We start from the raw sequence: 17425 nt of genomic DNA on the forward strand, positions 1-17425 counted from the left end.
GTCGCTAGTTCTTATTTTCTTGATTGCACATTCTTAATTTGCTAACAGATCTATATTTAAAAAGAATATATTGCTATTATATGCTTGACAGTTCATTCCTTTTGGCCAGGATAAGAATGAAATAATTTTCTAAGTGCATTTGCAACTGAATAAAATTTTGTCATATTTCTGGAAATTTCATTGTAGAAAAGACACCAAGGGGAAAAAAAAAAGGCAACTCTTGTTTCAGAGCACAATGCACACCATGAGTAAAAAGTGAGGTTCTGAGTTGGGTGTGCCAATAGCAATAGAGAAGGCAATGAAATAAAATATGACCTACTATACTGATTTGATTGTGGGGAAAAACAGATGCAGAACTATTGTTCATAAGGGATGTTATTGTATCTCCCATCCTTGAGCATCTAAGGTTAAAGCATTGAAACTTGCTAACATTAATGCCTTCTGTCTTTTGCTATTTTAATGGCAAGTCATATTACATCTAAAAGGTCTCTTCTTGTCCTTGTAGCAGGGTGGGGAATGTAGATATTAGGAGTCTTCCCCCCCCCCTACTTTTAATCCCTTCTGGAGGAGCTGGGCTGAAGGCATTTTGTTTGCGAAGAGGCTGGCCTGGATTTCTTAATGGGCACAAAATATGTATCTCTAAAGACTTTAGGCATGTACTGGAGGCTGTTTCCTATAGCAGGAAGACTGAGGCTGCTTTTTGCCTTTAAGAGTATGTTTCTCCATTTCTCCTTTGGGGAAATATAATATTCTGCCTCTTTCCCCCAAATATTTCATTCTCTAGGAGGGAGAGGACTTAGCAATAGCAATAGCGTTTAGACTTATATATTGCTTCCCAGTACTTTACAGCCCTCTCTAAGCAGTTTACAGAGAGTAAGCAGATTGCTCCCAACAACCTGGGTCCTCATTTTACTGACCTTGGAAGGCTGAGTCAACCTTGAACCTACTGAGATTCGATCTGCCAAACTGCTGGCAGCCAATGATCAGCAGAAGTAGCTTGGAGTGCTGTACTCTAACCACTGCATCACCACGGCTCTCCCCACACCATACCTAGGATAAATCACAGTTCTTTGCGAAATTCTTAGCAATCAAACAGGATCAATATCTATCTGGTGGGTGAATGAAGCAACGTTGGTGTAATGCAAAACAAAACAAAACATGGCACAGTTAAAGGATCTGATTCAGAGCAATGATTTCTGTTTTTAACCAATATAAAATTTTATTCACCTCACATTTACTGCCTGAAATATTTTACATCAGGGGTCGACAAAGTTGTTCAGAATCTAGGAGCCAGCCAAAAAATTTAGGAGCCAGAATTTTTTTTAAGCAAACTTGGTTTTTAATTTAACAAAAAAAACATTACAAACGTTATAAACAACATTTTACTTTTAAAGATAATAAATATTATATTTTGATATTTTAGATTTTAGGCAACATTCTAGTGTTTTTCACTTTGCGTTTTGTGGCCATGAACATGCCTTGTGATTTTAGAGCTGAAGTACCAGTGGTCCACAGCCTTGGCAGGATCAAACGCCTTCACAGATGGCCCATTCATGGTGATCATAAACAAGTCACTTAAACTTTCTTCTTGCATCCTTGATCTGAATTTATTTTTGACCATGTTCATCAAACTAAATCCTCTTTCACAACATGAGGTTGAGACAGGGAGCACCGCTACAATCGACAACAGGTTTCCCAGAACTGGAAATCTCTCGGTGTTGGAGAGTGCCAAATCCAGAAGCTCACACAGTTTCTTTCCTTTTCCAAGGACCTTAAACTCATACCACTCATTGAGGAGTGAGTGAATGCATTGGTCATCACTTTCAGGTGGAGATAGCTGTTTACGAAAATGATGAGCCAATGCAGTAATCTCAACCACACCGTAGTCCGGTGTGGTTGAGATTACTGGCCCGAAGGGAAGGAGCGGTTCGGGTTCCCCGCACGGCGGAAGGAGAGGCGCCAGAAGACTGACGGGTTTCCCGGCAGGCCAGTCCGGCCGGCCACCCATGCGAGCGCTTTTCGGCGACTGTTCCGGCCCGGGAGGTCCCACAGGACGCACGCCTTCGCCGGGGTTCAGTTGCATCAGGGGGGGAGGCTTGGGCAGCGAGAAGGGCAACGGCTGAGGGGAGGCCGCGGCAGCTGCCGAGTCTCTACCTGACATCGCTTTCACCCCCTCCCCCCCGGCGCAGGCCTGGCTCCGCCGAGCCGGCTCTGCTGTACTCCCGTCGGGATCCGAGGGGAGACCGTTAGTCAGAAACCGAAACAGAGAAGAAGGAAAGGGAGACCGGGCCGGGGATGCGGGTGAGGGGGGAGGGGGGAGGAGGGGTTACTGGTCGGAAGTCACCGCGCACGCGGCCGGAGGAGGAATGAACAAAACCTCACGCCGGGAGGGGCTTCCGCTTCTCTCCGAAGGCGGGTGAGCGGCCAAGATCGGAGCGTCTGTGTGCGGTGGGGGGGAGTGAAGGGGTTCGAGTAGGAGGCGGAATGGAGGCAAGGGGGGGAGGGAGAGACGCACGCAAGCGCAGGGGACGCTGGGAAAGCAGCTCGCTCCGAGGTTGATGGGCGGAGCTACGGAAGCCAAGATGTACCATTTCTGGGCGTAAACACAAGGCAGGAAAAATATACTGTATACCAGTGATTTTCAACCTTTTTTGAGCCGCGGCACATTTTTTACATTTACAAAATCCTGGGGCACACCACCAACCAAAATGACACAAATCTAATAAATAAATAAATAAATAAATAAATAAATAAATAAATAAATAAATAAATAAATAAATAAATAATAAATACATACATACATACATACATACATACATACATACATACATAACCCCCTCATATATACAATCCCATGTAACATCCCCTTATAAATACAGTCAATCATCAATCATCCCTCCTGAAATTTATACCACTGTCTCATTTCTGGGTACTTCTCCTGTCTTTCCCCCTTTTCTCTCTCATGTTTCTCATTTCTCTCTCTTCCTCCCTTTTTCCCTCATTCCTTCTCCCTCTCACTTCTCCTCTTTTTCCATCCCTGTCTCTCTCCCCCCCTTATGTGTGTGTATGTATACACACTCCAACCATTTCCAAAACCAGTTGAGGGCTGGGTTTTTTTCTCTTTTATCCTTTTCAAAAACAGGTGTGGGCTGGGGGGGGGTTTCTTATTATTTGGATGCTTTTTACCATATGCTTCAAGAATCACCTCTCTCTCTCTTTTGTTTCACTCTCCTCTCATTCTCTGCCTCAATCATTTTCTCATTTCTCCTTTTTTCTCCCCTTTTTGTTCTCATTTCTCTCACTCTCCTTTCCTCTCCCTATCTGTCTTGCTTTCTCTCTCTCTTGCTATCTTTTTCTCTCTCTTGTTCTCTTATTTTCTCTCTCTCTCTCTTGTTCTCTCTCTCTCTCATGCTTTCTCTCTCTTGTTCTTTCTCTCTCTGTTGCTCTCTCTCTCTTATTTTCTCTCTCTCTCTTTCCTTTCTCTCATTCCCTCTTTCTCTCTATCCTTTCTATCTCTCACTCTTTCCTTCTCTCCCTCCCTTTCTCTCTCTTTCCATTCCCTCTTTCTCTCTATCCTTTCTATCTCTCACTCTTTCCTTCTCCCCCTCTTTCTCTCTCTTTCCTTTCTCTCATTCCCTTTCTCTCTCTCCTTTCTATCTCTCACTTTTTCTTTCTCTCCCTCCCTTTCTCTCTCTTTCCTTTCTCTCATTCCATCTTTGTCTCCTGGGGCTGACTGCGCCTGCCCTGCACCCCCCACCGCGGAGGGAAAGCATTTGGCATCGGCACCGCCAACCCCCCCCCCTCCACAAGCAGCAAAAGCCTCTGCGACTGAGCCGGAAGGCAAACGGCGCACCCCGCCGCTTAGGCTTTTGCTGCTCCTGGGGGGGGGAGGATTTTCTCCTCCCCGCCCCCCCCCCCGGCAGCCAAACGTCGCTGGTGCAGGAAAGCAGCGTGTTAAAAGGCGCGCTGCTTTCACGGAAAACAAACCCGGCTTTCCTGGCAACGGAGGATGACAAGCAGGACGAAGCGGGGTGGAGCAACGCGAGGCTCAAGCAGGCAGCTTCCGCGCGTTTCTTTCAGCGGAAGAGGAGGAGAGGGAGCGGATCGGGCGGGCGGGGCAGCGCCTTCTACTGCCGGCGCCTCCCCGCCCCCCCCCAGGCAGGCAGGGGAATGGGGACTGCGCGCCCATGGAAAAGGGCACGCAGGGGGGGTATTTTGGGGTGCGCGAGTAGCGGCGGCGGCGGCGGGCAATAGCCGGGGGGCGGCTTCTGCAAGTGGGAGCTCCAGGGCTGAAGCCTCAGCCCTGGAGCTCCCACTTGCAGGAGCCACCTCGCGGCACCGGTTGAAAAACACTGCTGTATACATACAGTACAGCAGGCAACATTTTCTAGGCGCCAGACAACATTTTCTAGGCGCCACTGGCGACCAGGCGCCTGGGTTTGTCGATCCCAGTTTTACATGATTACTTTTTTTGGTTAACAAACAAGAGTTGCTTATGCACAGAACTTTTAAGCTGACCAGAAGTTTTAAGAGGGGATGGGAAGGCCTTTTAGAGATAGATAGAGTTAGTGGAATGGATGAATCCCAGCTGTTGTAAAAATAATTTGAAATATTTATTGTTGCGAAACTCACAAAGCTGCCCCTATGGATCTTATCATTGCTGAAGGCCAAAAGTAAACAGGAAGTGTTTGTATTTTTCTCCTCTTTTATCAATGACCCAATAACTCTGTGCCAGGAAACATACAGTTCGTAAAAAGAGATGTGGCAGGAAACATTTGGCTGAAAAGACTGGAACTGAAAAACCAGGTGCCCTAGGGTTAAAATAAACGTTACATTAAAACTATGAGATTTAATCCTTTTTTTGAGGGATGAGTATGGGATTATTGTTTGTCTCTTGTGTCAGGGTTGTGTCTGCATTAGTTAAATGAAATTTCCCAAATTTGATAACCTTCAATTGTTAGACTTAACTCATCATTCCAAAGCCAGCATGGCTAGGAAATTATGGGAATTCAGTTCTCATACAATTAGAAAATAGTAAACAGCAGAAGCTACTCCAAGAGTGGGAGATAATGGCAGAATCTATTCATATATTTTCATCGAAGTTCCCAGGATTATTCTAAATCTTAGACTTCGTTCAAGTAATTATTTATTAATATTCAACTGGGGAGGTGATGGAGACCCAGTTTGGTGTGGTAGTTAAAAAAACTCTTAGCTAGATGAACTAGGTTGTGAATTCTAGTCCTTCTCTAGGCACTGAAATATTTGGGCCTGTTATTCTCAGCCCTAGGAAGAAGATGACAGTGAGAAACAATAATTAAAAACCTTGCCAAGAAAAGAACAGATCACCAGAGTAAAAATTGATTTAAAGACAGACAGACAGACAGACAGACAGAGACACAACAACACAAATGCATGAATTTCATGTCACATTCTGGATAAACAGAAGGTTCCACTGTGTAATAGATCTTGCTTGCATGCCAGAGTTTTCATTTAATAATCTATCTTTCTGAAATGTTAGCCTACACGAAAAACACAATTAAGCAGATATTAACATCACTTAACCTTTGAGAGCTAGCATCATCATCATCATCATCATCATCATCACCATCATCATTATGTCAGTACAACACAGCAAACCAGATCACTATGCTGGATTTTGTAATTCATCACCAGTCGGGCGCTTCCCAAGCACCTAGGATTGCGTGATGTAGCGGTGAATTATGTTTGCCGATCCCAGTAAAGCGGCCTTTTGCAATTGACAGATGGAGATTTTGTCAATTCCAATGGTTTTCAAATGTCCGCTGAGATCCTTTGGCACTGCGACCAGCATGCCAAGTACCACTGGGACCACTTTCACGGGCTTATGCCAGAGTGGTTGCAGCTCAATTTTTAGATCTTCGTATTTCACTAATTTCTCTAGCTGCTTCTCCTCAATTCTGCTGTCTCCTGGGATTGCGATGTCGATGATCCATACTTTCTTTTTCTCCACGATCACAATGTCTGGTGTGTTATGCTTCAGAATTCAGTTAATCTGAAGTCGGAAGTCCCACAGTAGTTTTGCTTGCTCATTTTCGACCACTTTTTCGGGCTTATGATCCCACCAGTTCCGGCACAAGTCCCAGTGGAACTTCTTCTTCTTCTTCTTCTTCTTCTTCTTCTTCTTCTTCTTCTTATTATTATTATTATTATTATTATTATTATTATTTAGATTTGTATGCCGTTCACAAGATACTATTTACTTCATAGTAAATGAAAATAATGTACATGCAGGCTTCATTTTCTTCTAGCACTAGGTTGCAACTAGGTTTGGCTAAGCAATTATAAATGTCCAGAGGTTATCCAGAATGAAAATTGGATTCTGTATCTCTTCAGCCCAAGGACAACGCTTAAGCGAGATCAGGTCCATGGGGTGCTTAAATTTGGCTCGTGGGGCCGCCCTGGAAACAGTGAAGGAATGACCCTAGTGCTTCTGCGAGTGAAAACAGAGCCGGGAGGCCTGCATGCGGAACTCCCAAGATCCATTTTCGCTGGCAGAGGGTTGCAGGAGGCCATCATAACCAAAAATGAAGCTCAGGAGCCCATTTTCACTGGCAGGGTGCTTGGCCATCACAGGCACCCTTGACATAAGCTGGTACTGCCAACCCTGGTCACACTTGTCCTGGCCCCCCGAGGTCAAACACAATCCTGATGCGGCCCTCAATGAACTTTGACACCCCTAGCACCCATCAGACTAACGTATCAGGCAAGACAATTAAAAGATTCATATTAAACAGTACAATTGTCAGAAGAAATAATTTAGACAGCATTCCTTCCTTCCTGTTCAAACCATTAATATTAAATTAGGTCATTAACTAACCAGACATTTTTTATTATTCCCATATTATGTGGATTGTTCTGGGAAGCACCGAGATTCTGCAGGAGGACATCATCTAAAACCTTCAAAATTCAAAGCTGTTGCTCGACTCATGGAAAGAGCTGGAGTTTTCTCACATCCCATTAGGAAAATACCAAATGACAATTCTTTGTAAACATTTCCCCAGATAAGATTATGAAACTTGAGACTGAACTGTTTAGACCTCTTTCCAATATATCCAGACTCCAAACACTTGCCAAAATTGTTTCAGAGAAAAGCGCTAAGCGTCACTGAGGGTAACTTGAGATCTTATGAAACCAGGCCACGTTCTATAACATTCCTTTTGGCAAGAAAGCCTCGGTCTATTTCCTGCAAACCATGAAGTTTCAAAGCAACCCTGTTACTGCACCTGCTTTGGCTCGCCACGAGAGGTCACAAGAAGCATAAAGTGGACAATGGAGATGCGACTGCAAAAGCTAGCTGACAGCTCTGGAATACTTTTCCTAGTAAACTATGATAGGAAGGACAAAGCTTTGAACATAATGAGACCACACCTTCACCGTCAAACACCAGCATATGAGAGAGACCAATTCTCTAAGTCCTCCGAGAGGGGCGGCATTCAAATCCAATCAAACTAAACTATTTTGTGCTGCTGAGCATATTTAGGGTTTTGGGAACATGCATAAGTTTCCCAGAAGAGGTTTCTACCATTCATAAAATATATAAAAGGTGGGAGATCCTCCTTTTTCTTCCTTTCCATTTTTTTCTGGGCTGATGGGCCTGATGTTTCCATTGATTCTATTCATTACCCAGCTTTCATATCTGAACAACACTGAAACAGTGTGGCAGTCAACAGCAACAGATACAATTCTACGCATGCTTATCTGGAAGTAAATTCTACTGTGTTTTGAGCGGCATACTGTATAACAGTCAGGGTGAACCTATGGCATGGGTGCCACAGGTGGCACACAGAGTTATATCTGAGGGCACGCGAGCGGTTTTCCTAACTCAGCTGCAATGACTCTGGCATAAGCCAGTGAAAGTGGTCCCAGTGGTACTTGGCACGCTGGGCGCAGTGCCAAAGGATCTCGGCGGACATTTGAAAACCATCGGAATTGACAAAATCTCCATCTGTCAATTGCAAAAGGCCGCTTTACTGGGATCGGCAAACATAATTCGCCGCTACATCACGCAGTCCTAGGTGCTTGGGAAGCGCCCGACTGGTGATGAAATACGAAATCCAGCATAGTGATCTCGTTTTCTGTGTTGTATTCACATAATAATAATAATAATAATAATAATAATAATAATAATAATAATAACAACAACAACAACAACAACAACAATAATAATAATAATTAATTAGATTCGTATGCTGCCCCTCTCCGAGGACAATAAATAAAATACAACAATAAAACATCATATACAAATCCAATGTTAAAACAGTCTTTAAGAAACCCCTATTAAAACAGTCATACCGGCCAAACACACCATCCATAAAATTAAAGGCAGCTAAGGATATATCAATTCCTCCATGCCTGGCAACATAGATGAGTTTTCAAAAGTTTGCGAATTTAAAGTTTGATAATTTAAGCAAACCACTGGCGCTTCAAGTCCAGCGGAATACAATGAATTTATGCTGCCCTGTGTTACTGAAGATAGCATAATGATAAGCATTACCACCACCGCCACAACTGTAGGAATATTAACACCATACAATTACCTCTTCTTACACCAATTGCTATTTTGGGAATGTTTGATTATTTAATCACCTCCTTTGCTTTTCAGTTTTCTAGCAACTATCTCATTAGACCAGAAGACTGAAGACAAGCTTTGACCACATGACAATAGTTCAGTGCTGCCCAATTTAGAAGTAGAAAATACACATGGGAAACACAAGAAGCATTTCATGTCAGAGCAACCTGTTTCTTTGCGCAAACTAGAATTTGTACTAACTGTTAGAGATTCTCCAGCATATTAAGAGTATTTATTGCAATAACTCTTCCCATCATTTTAACTAATGATGTCAGGAATTGAAGTGAGAACTTTTCCATGCAAAACATGTGCTCAATCACTGAGCATCTAAGCACCAACCAGCACCCAACTTATTTGGTCAGACCCCGCTGATTTCAGACATACTCTGATTTCTTCCTATTTTAACACTAGTTACTGTTAAAACACCTAGTTTGGACATTCCACTGATCACAAAAAGAGAAGACATATGAGCCAATTTCATGTATCCGTCCACTATGCTAGGAACAAGAAACAGACAATAACCTAACTGAAATATCTTCTATTGGTTGTTTTGTTCACATCTGCAACTTATGTAACATGCTTTGAAATGAAGACCTGACCAACATAGATGAATATATTAAGAGCATGGTGGTCAGAAAAGACATTTGTTTCCATTCGTTTCATTATATTTCATTATATTTCTCCCCCCCCCTTTTACATCCATGAAATCCCTTTTTGTCAGGGTGGAGTCAGGGCAACTGAATGGAGCTGAGCATTTACTGGCTGGATGCCCTTCCTGACACCTATGCGGAGTTCGCAGCAGATAATTTTCTCTTTGCACATGTTTATTTTTATGTGAAAGGACTGCCCTTTGCTTGCAGTGCTGCTGCGGCGTCCTTTTTCGTAAAAATAACAATGTTTATTTTTACGTGAAGACCTCCCTTTGAAGGAGCTGGGGAATCCCTCCCACGAAGAGATTCCGGGGGCAGAGCCTTGACGTCACCGGCAGGTTGCTAAGGATGCCAAGGTGATCACTTCCTGGATTCCATGGAATCCAAGAAGTGGTCACCTTGGCGTCCTTAGCAACCTGCCGGTTATGTCAAAGCTCCGAACGTGCAACCCCAAACTTTGCACGAAGTTTCAAAAAAATTCAGGTTCGTGTTCGGCTTCCCAAACACCGCAAAATTTGGTACGGACCCGAATTGTGCAGGTTTGGTTCACCCATCACTAATCATAAAGAGAGAAGACATATGAGCCAATTTCATGTATCCGTCCACTATGCTAGGAACAAGAAACTCTTATTCCATGTGCAACATTTCACAGACAATAACCTAACTGGAATATCTGCTACTGGTTGTTTTCTTCAAACTTGCAACTTATGTAACATGCTTTGAAATGAAGACCTGACCAACATAGATGAATATATTAAGAGCATGGTGGTCAGAAAAGACATTCGTTTCCATTCGTTTCATTATATTTCATTATATTTCTCCCCCCCCCCTTTTACATCCATGAAATCCCTTTTTCTCAGGGTGGAGTCAGGGCAACTGAATGGAGCTGAGCATTTACTGGCTGGATGCCCTTCCTGACACCTATGCGGAGTTCGCAGCAGATAATTTTCTCTTTGCATCCTGATAGAGAAACATCTGTTGAATTTGCAACCTTACGAGTGGGAGGAGACTGTCTTCACTTCTGGGCCACCACACCACTCTTTGTATTTCATTAAATAATCTTCCTTAATTGGTATGCTACAGGGATGTTGATCTCCGAGGATTCACAGCTACTCCTTCAGCACTCATTGGCATTTTTTTTAGGCAGACTTTGATTTCTGGGACTAATTTTCCCTAATGAAATGCTTCATTTTCCTAACACGTCCCAGCATCACAGCTCCTTTAAACAGATGTGCCAACGAGACACTGATTTCAGACATACTCTGATTTCTTCCTATTTTAACACTAGTTACTGTTAAAACACCTAGTTTAGATATTCCATTGATCATAAAGAGAGAAGACATATGAGCCAATTTCATGTATCCGTCCACTATGCTAAGAACAAGAAACTCTTATTCCATGTGCAACATTTCACTGTACAAGTGCACTAGAGTGCCTTCCGTCCCCTATCCTATTGCTCTCCTATATCTCCTATACCTTTCTTCTATTCCTATATCTCTTCTTCTATTCTTTCATTGATATGTTCTATTACTATATCTTCTTTTCTATTCTTTCTTAGATATATTTTACTATGAGTATCTCCTCTATAACCTTCATCATGTATTTTACTATGTGTGTATATATATATACCCACTAAAATCCTCATTGTGTATTGGACAAAAATAAATAAATAACCAAAGATGTGCCAACGAAACTCTGAGTTTTTAACACTTCCAGGAAAGAACATGAAGTTTGTACAAGGGGTGTCAGTTTATAGAAAATATACTGATATAAGAAATAAAAACAATCTGTGACTTAAAAGAATGCACTCAGCAAGAGAGAGAAAAAAACAAAGAGTCTTATCGTTGAGGATGAGGAGGAGAAGCATGATAGCCAAAAAGCAATGAAATGTGACACATTTACTTAGCAAGGGGTTTGAAATGAAACAGGAATGTCCTTCAGGAACAGCTTTCTGCTCCTTGTACCATTTTCAATGACTGTTCATGTGAAAATGAGCTAGTGTAGACATCTAATGAAACTGGGTTATTTTATGGAGGGAGGGCTTATGCTAGAGCTAGTCTACTACATATAGCATATTTAGAGAGAGTGAGAGAGAGACAGATTGCCTTCACATAGTCCCTTCACCTCCACCATGGGACAATTTCCTTTCTGTGCTGAGATTAGCCCTTGGTATTATCACTGTTTTTAAAGCTGACCAAGCAACCTCATGCTTCCAGATAACACAGTTGCTTATTTCATAACTCCTGTCACTTAACAATCTGTCTGGAATATGCCCCATATGTGTGAATATACTTTAAAAAAATATCAATCGTTTAGGAACTTGCTACTTAATGAAAGGGGAAAAAAAACTCTCAGCAATTCTCTATAGAGTCTTCTTTTTGCCTGCCTTAATGAATGAGGAGTTTCTTTAAAGAAAAACCCAGATCCTAGACCCAGTTTATTATTATTATTATTATTATTATTATTATTATTATTATTATTATCATCATCATCATCATCATCATCATCATCATCATCATCATCATCTCCGGAGACTCAGAGCGGCTTACAACAACAATACATAGTACAAATCTAATGGTTAAAAAGGACAGTTTAAAACCCTTATTATAAAAACAGTCATGCATCCCAGACAAGGTATACATAAAATGAAACGGCCCAGAGGGAATCAATTCCCCCATGCCTGATGGCAGAGGTGGGTTTTTAGGAGTTTGCGAAAGGCAAGGAGGGTGGGGGCAATTCTGATCTCCGGAGGGAGTTGGTTCCAGAGGGTCGGGGCCGCCACAGAGAAGACTCTTCCCCTGGCCCCCGCCAGACGACATAGTTTCGTCGATGGGACCCGGAGAAGACCAACTCTATGGGACCTAACCAGTCGCTGGGATTCGTGCAGCAGAAGACGGTCCCGGAGATATTCTGGCCCGATAGCATGAAGGGCTTTATAGGTCATTAAAATAATACATTTTAATGGATGAGTTCCATGGCAGGAAAGAAACAAATGAAATAGAGAGCTTTGAGTAGTAAAACATATTTCTTAGTGGGGAATATATAGGTATCTAACTGGATGAAGGGCTTGATGGAATGAGCACAAAGCTGATGGAAACTAACTGAAAAATAAACATCTGAAATTTCTTTCAACTTGCAAATATAAACTTATTTTGGACTATCATTAAATTGCTATTACTAGGTGGGTTGCTAAATGGCAAGACAACACAAACATAACCTATGTAAATGATTTCATCATTTTGTGAAATTGCAGAATTTTGACATTTGTTGCAAGTCTTTCTCCATTTTGAGCCTTGGGTTTCTTGACTTTATCTTTGGGAGGTTTGGGCTATTTGCTGGTATTCTACCTTAGTTATGTATTCCTCTTTCCCTTTTTTGCACTTATCCTCCCCCCCTCCCCAGTTTATCAGAGAGTTCTTTGTGCAGCGATACATGGATTTCTTGGGGGGGTTTCTTTTTCAGCAGTATTGAGTTAGCCTGGGCTTTTATAATCATATTTTTTAGAGTTTCCCAAGCTTTTTTAGTTGTTTTCACTTTTAAGATTTTCATTCATGTAATCGTTCCAAAGCTCTAAGTTTGTTAAAATCAGCTCTGACATTGGCTTGGTTATATTCTAATACTTGTGCCTGTATTATATTGTATTCTAGTAAGATATAGTTCCCACAGCTTCTACCCCCTCTATCATTTCTTCTCTGTTAAAAAAATTAGATCCAGTATATCTGCCCCACTAGTTCCCTCCTGACAAAATTGTAAGTTAAATTATTAGGTTTTCCCAGTTGATTGCAGGATTCTGTCAGTGACTGTAACAAAGTCTACTAGCAGTATCTCACAAGATGTTTTAATGGATATTTAATTGAAAGCAACATTGTATCATATATAAATTACGGTATTATTCTTCCACTTTTAGAAATTATCATGAAAGCAGCCTGTTTTCTGTGTTTTAGTATCCCTTCTGGTCCAATTTAGCACTAAATAAAATTTGCTTGATTATGAAGCACACACTGAAAATCCGGCAGAAAAGTCATTATTATTATTATTATTATTATTATTATTATTATTATTATTATTATTATTATTATTATTTAGATTTGTACGTTGCCCCTCTCCGTAGACTCGGGGCGGCTCACAACAGTGATAAAAACAATACATGGCAACAAATCTGATAATTAAAATCTAAAATAACAGTTTTACATTAAAAAGTCTAACCCCCCCCCAATAGATAAAATACATACACACAGTCATATCATGCACAAAATTACATAAGCAAGGGGGGGATGTCTCAGTTACCCCAAGCCTGACGACAGATGTGGGTTTTAAGGAGTTTACGAAAGGCAAGGAGGGTGGGAGTCATGTTGTGGGTACCACCATTTATGGACCTACATTTGATGGGTTGCAGGAGGCTGCCTTTCTTTGCTGTAATGCCCACCCCATTTTCTCCATCTTGAAGTCTGCTTATCTCCATCCATGTTTTCATTCTGGAAGTCCCTTGCGGCCTGGGGTATGACACCATGTCTGGAGCCCACAGAAAACTGGAGATGTTTAGATTCCACTCTAGCTGATCTTTTTTACTTGCTCTCTATGGTTCATATATTTTAATTATGTACAGTGGTACCTCTACTTAAGAACTTAATTCATTCCATGACCAGGTTCTTAAATAGAAAAGTTTGTAAGTAGAAGCAATTTTTCCTATAGGAATCGATATAAAAGCAAATAATGCGTGCAAACCCATTAGGAAAGAAATAAAAGCTCGGAATTTAGGTGGGAGGAGGAGGAGGAGGAAGAGGAGGACAGTTGCTGCCGAAGGAAGAAGGTGAGGTGATGGGAATTATTAAAAATCCAAAAATTTAAGGCTTAAAAAAAAAGAGGGACTCTGAGGCGGTGAGGAGGAGCACACACCTCTCATACACCCGGTGCGAGGCTGCCTTTCATACACGCCAGAGAGAGAAACCCAGGGGGAATGGCAGGAAACTGGTCAGGCCTTCATGGCTGGGTCTTCAAATTTTTCCAGCCTTTGGTTCTTATATGTAGAAAATAGTTCTTAAGAAGAGGCAAAAAAATCTTGAACACACGGTTCTTATCTAGAATAGTTTTTGTGAGATGTGTGGTCATTTAAATATATGAGTAATAAATAAATAAAATAAATAAACCAACAAAGGCATTTGAATTATCCTGGAATAATAAAAAATCCTGCAAAACGTTTTGATAAATTGTCATTTTTTTTTCTAAAATTAAATCACTCACGATAAACAAGGGGGTTTGTGATTCTTGCCCATTCAACACAGGGGTAAATAGAAGTATTTTTGTACATATATAAATATATTTTCAATATAAACATTCAGAAAATTATACAGTCTTTCCACATGAACACAGCATGGGTTGTAATAAATTTTAAATAATATTTTTTTCATACTATAAAACAAATATTTTCTGAATTTTGTTAATAATGGCATTAAAAAACCAGCAGAGACCAGCCTTTTCTATATCTCATTAATACTGACATCCATATTTTTAAATAAATATTGTCAATGTGAAGCTTAGAGTCTTTTTATACTTGAAAATGTGCTTAGGATAAAAACTCCTTTTAGGTGTGCAATAATTAATTCAACGGTTCCTAATACTTCCAATGTTTCTTATTTTTGTGTTTACTACCTATAAGGATTACAAATTTTCTTTAAATCACAGCTGGCAAAAACATCAGGTTTGTTCCAAAGCATTCCATTTCATTCTCACTACTATTTGTTATTTCAACTCAATCCATCTTTAAGGATTTATTTTGCATTCCCATGTACAGTATTTAAAAGATTTATATGGCCGCCCATCTTAAGCACCTTTGGGCAGCTCATAACAACAATTAAGTGGAAAACATTAGCTTTTCCCAATTGGCACTCTCTGATGTCCTCCTGAATCATTTTCAGTTATTTCCCATTAATACTGGCTAAAGATGACAAATTTAGGGAAGCTTGAGATCAAGGGGCAAGAACTATCCTTACTTGTATATCAGTTAAATTTATGATCTTTAACAATATATTTAATTATATAAAAAGCAAAACTACAGCAGTGATTTTCTGCTTTTATTTCAAAAGAGAACTCAGTTCTGTTCCTCCCTCCTATTGAATTGAAGTTAGAGGTTAGTTTGGTTTGGCAAAATAGAAGCTGGCTTCCAAACTGAAACGTTGTGGTAGTATTTCTCAGTACTGATTTCCGTGAATTCTCAGAACAATTTACACGATCACATATTTTCTTGTTTGAACATTTTAAATAGCAACACTAATGCTGTTACTTTGTTTGGGTAATGAAATGTCTGCAAGAAAACAACCAAGCTTAGAGAAGTACCAAGGACCCCTCACTTGTTCTCTTATTCTCTTGTGCCACCAATAGCAATGAAGTTATGAAAATGTAAACTTACTTTCCTCCTCCAAGTTCTACCCTGCAGAAGTCTTCAAACTTGGCAATTTTAAGACTTGTTGACTTCAACTCCCAGAATTCTCCAGCCAGTTATGTTATGCTGCAGAATTCTGGGAGTTGAAGTCCACAAGTCTTAAAGTTGACAAGTTTGGGGACCCTCTATATGCAAAAATCTGTATTTTATTTCTGAATCAGTCTGCAGAAAGGGATGAATAGCATTAGAAACCTCTGAGAACAGCGGGATCAAGGTCAGCAGAATCTCCAGATAAGCACTTCTCTATTGAAATATGTCTTAATTGCCTTGCTGGAGTGATTCATCTAGCAAATGACAACATCTCTGAGCTGTCCTAAGTATGAACAAAACAGTTCTTTCTTGGAGGGTGCTTGCGCTTCTACAAGCACTGTTTCATTCTGTAATTTTCCCACATTGTTTTCAAAATGCTCCTTGTAAGGGCCACATGAAAATTCTTAACACTTTCAAACTACCGGTATATACATTTTTGTATACACTTTCTCTTAAAGCCTTAAAGTTTTGGAAGCAAGTATTTTTAATATATGCCTTCTCACACAGTTTCCTCCAATATATTAATTTTCATGTTCAGGTTTCTATCATTTATGCATATTTGAGAGAAGTACATATCAAATATTAGAAGTTCATATCAATTATTATCAATATAGAATAATATCAATGTAGAAGCCTAAATTGTGTTGCTTCATATGACCTTATGGCTTCTACATTCCTTATACTGTACCCTTCTTGCACATGCTTATCAGGAATATAAACCCTTGCACCACATCAAGGTGAATTACTAGTAACAGTGATAGAAAAGACCAAAACAAACAATAAAATGTGAAAGGAGGTCAAGGCCATCGTTTTGATAAAATAAAGCCATTGTGCCAAGTAGGGCTATTCCCATCACCGCTCTTTAAAGTCACACATATTAGAAAGTCCCTGGCTATACTAAGAAGCATCTTTTGCTGCAGCTGTGCAAACAATGTTCTACTCTGTTGCATTTTTAAACACTTATTTCCCCAAATCTCTCAATTCACTGCCTTTGATATGCCCGAGCGTAACAAGGGCTGAATTCAAGAGAATGAATGCCTTATTAAAAATTAATACAGCAATATAGGTTGTATCAAATGTGTATTACTAATTAGGTTTAACCACATGGGTTCTTCGTGGTTTTCAAGTCAATCAGTATCCATTTATGTCCTCAAGTAGTGTGTGTTGTTACAATTTCCCCTTTACATAATGGAGCATTAGACAGGTTTAAATGATAATCTCAGTTTAATGAATGAATCTTGTAGATCTGAACTCAATCCCTTTGTTTCTTTCTTTAATGTAAAAATGAGCAAACCAGCATCTCTTCAGCTAACTATAATTTCCAGTTTCATCCCACCAGTCTATAGAGGTGAAAGATTTTAGGCAAGCCAGAACAGGATATAAAATCAACTTTAAGACTTTTGCTTATATTCTGGTTTATGCTGAAGTTATGATCCATCATCCCAGATCTGACAAATTAGGGAAGTATGATTAGAACGTTTACTGTCTTGTAAAAAGGAATCGCGTGTCTAAATATTAGACATTAAATTTTGCTCGTATCTCATTTTAGGAATAATATAATTGTTGAATATAGCTATAACATTTGTTATAGAAAATATCCTCCCTACAGCAATTTATTTCCCCACCCCACAAGTGGGCTGAAGCTCGTGACATTCAGGATTAAGTTGACAGTACATGATTAATCCCTGTACTCTTGGC

At 40.4% G+C, this 17425-nt stretch overlaps 1 protein-coding gene across 1 annotated transcript in view; it reads right to left on the bottom strand.

Moving 5' to 3' along the window:
- Positions 1-17425, bottom strand: part of LPAR1 (lysophosphatidic acid receptor 1) — a 91647-nt gene that overhangs the window by 12731 nt on the left and 61491 nt on the right. The window lies entirely within an intron of this gene.

This window comes from Erythrolamprus reginae, chromosome 2 (genome assembly GCF_031021105.1).
Source record: "Erythrolamprus reginae isolate rEryReg1 chromosome 2, rEryReg1.hap1, whole genome shotgun sequence".
In the NCBI taxonomy this organism is placed as follows: domain Eukaryota; kingdom Metazoa; phylum Chordata; class Lepidosauria; order Squamata; family Dipsadidae; genus Erythrolamprus; species Erythrolamprus reginae.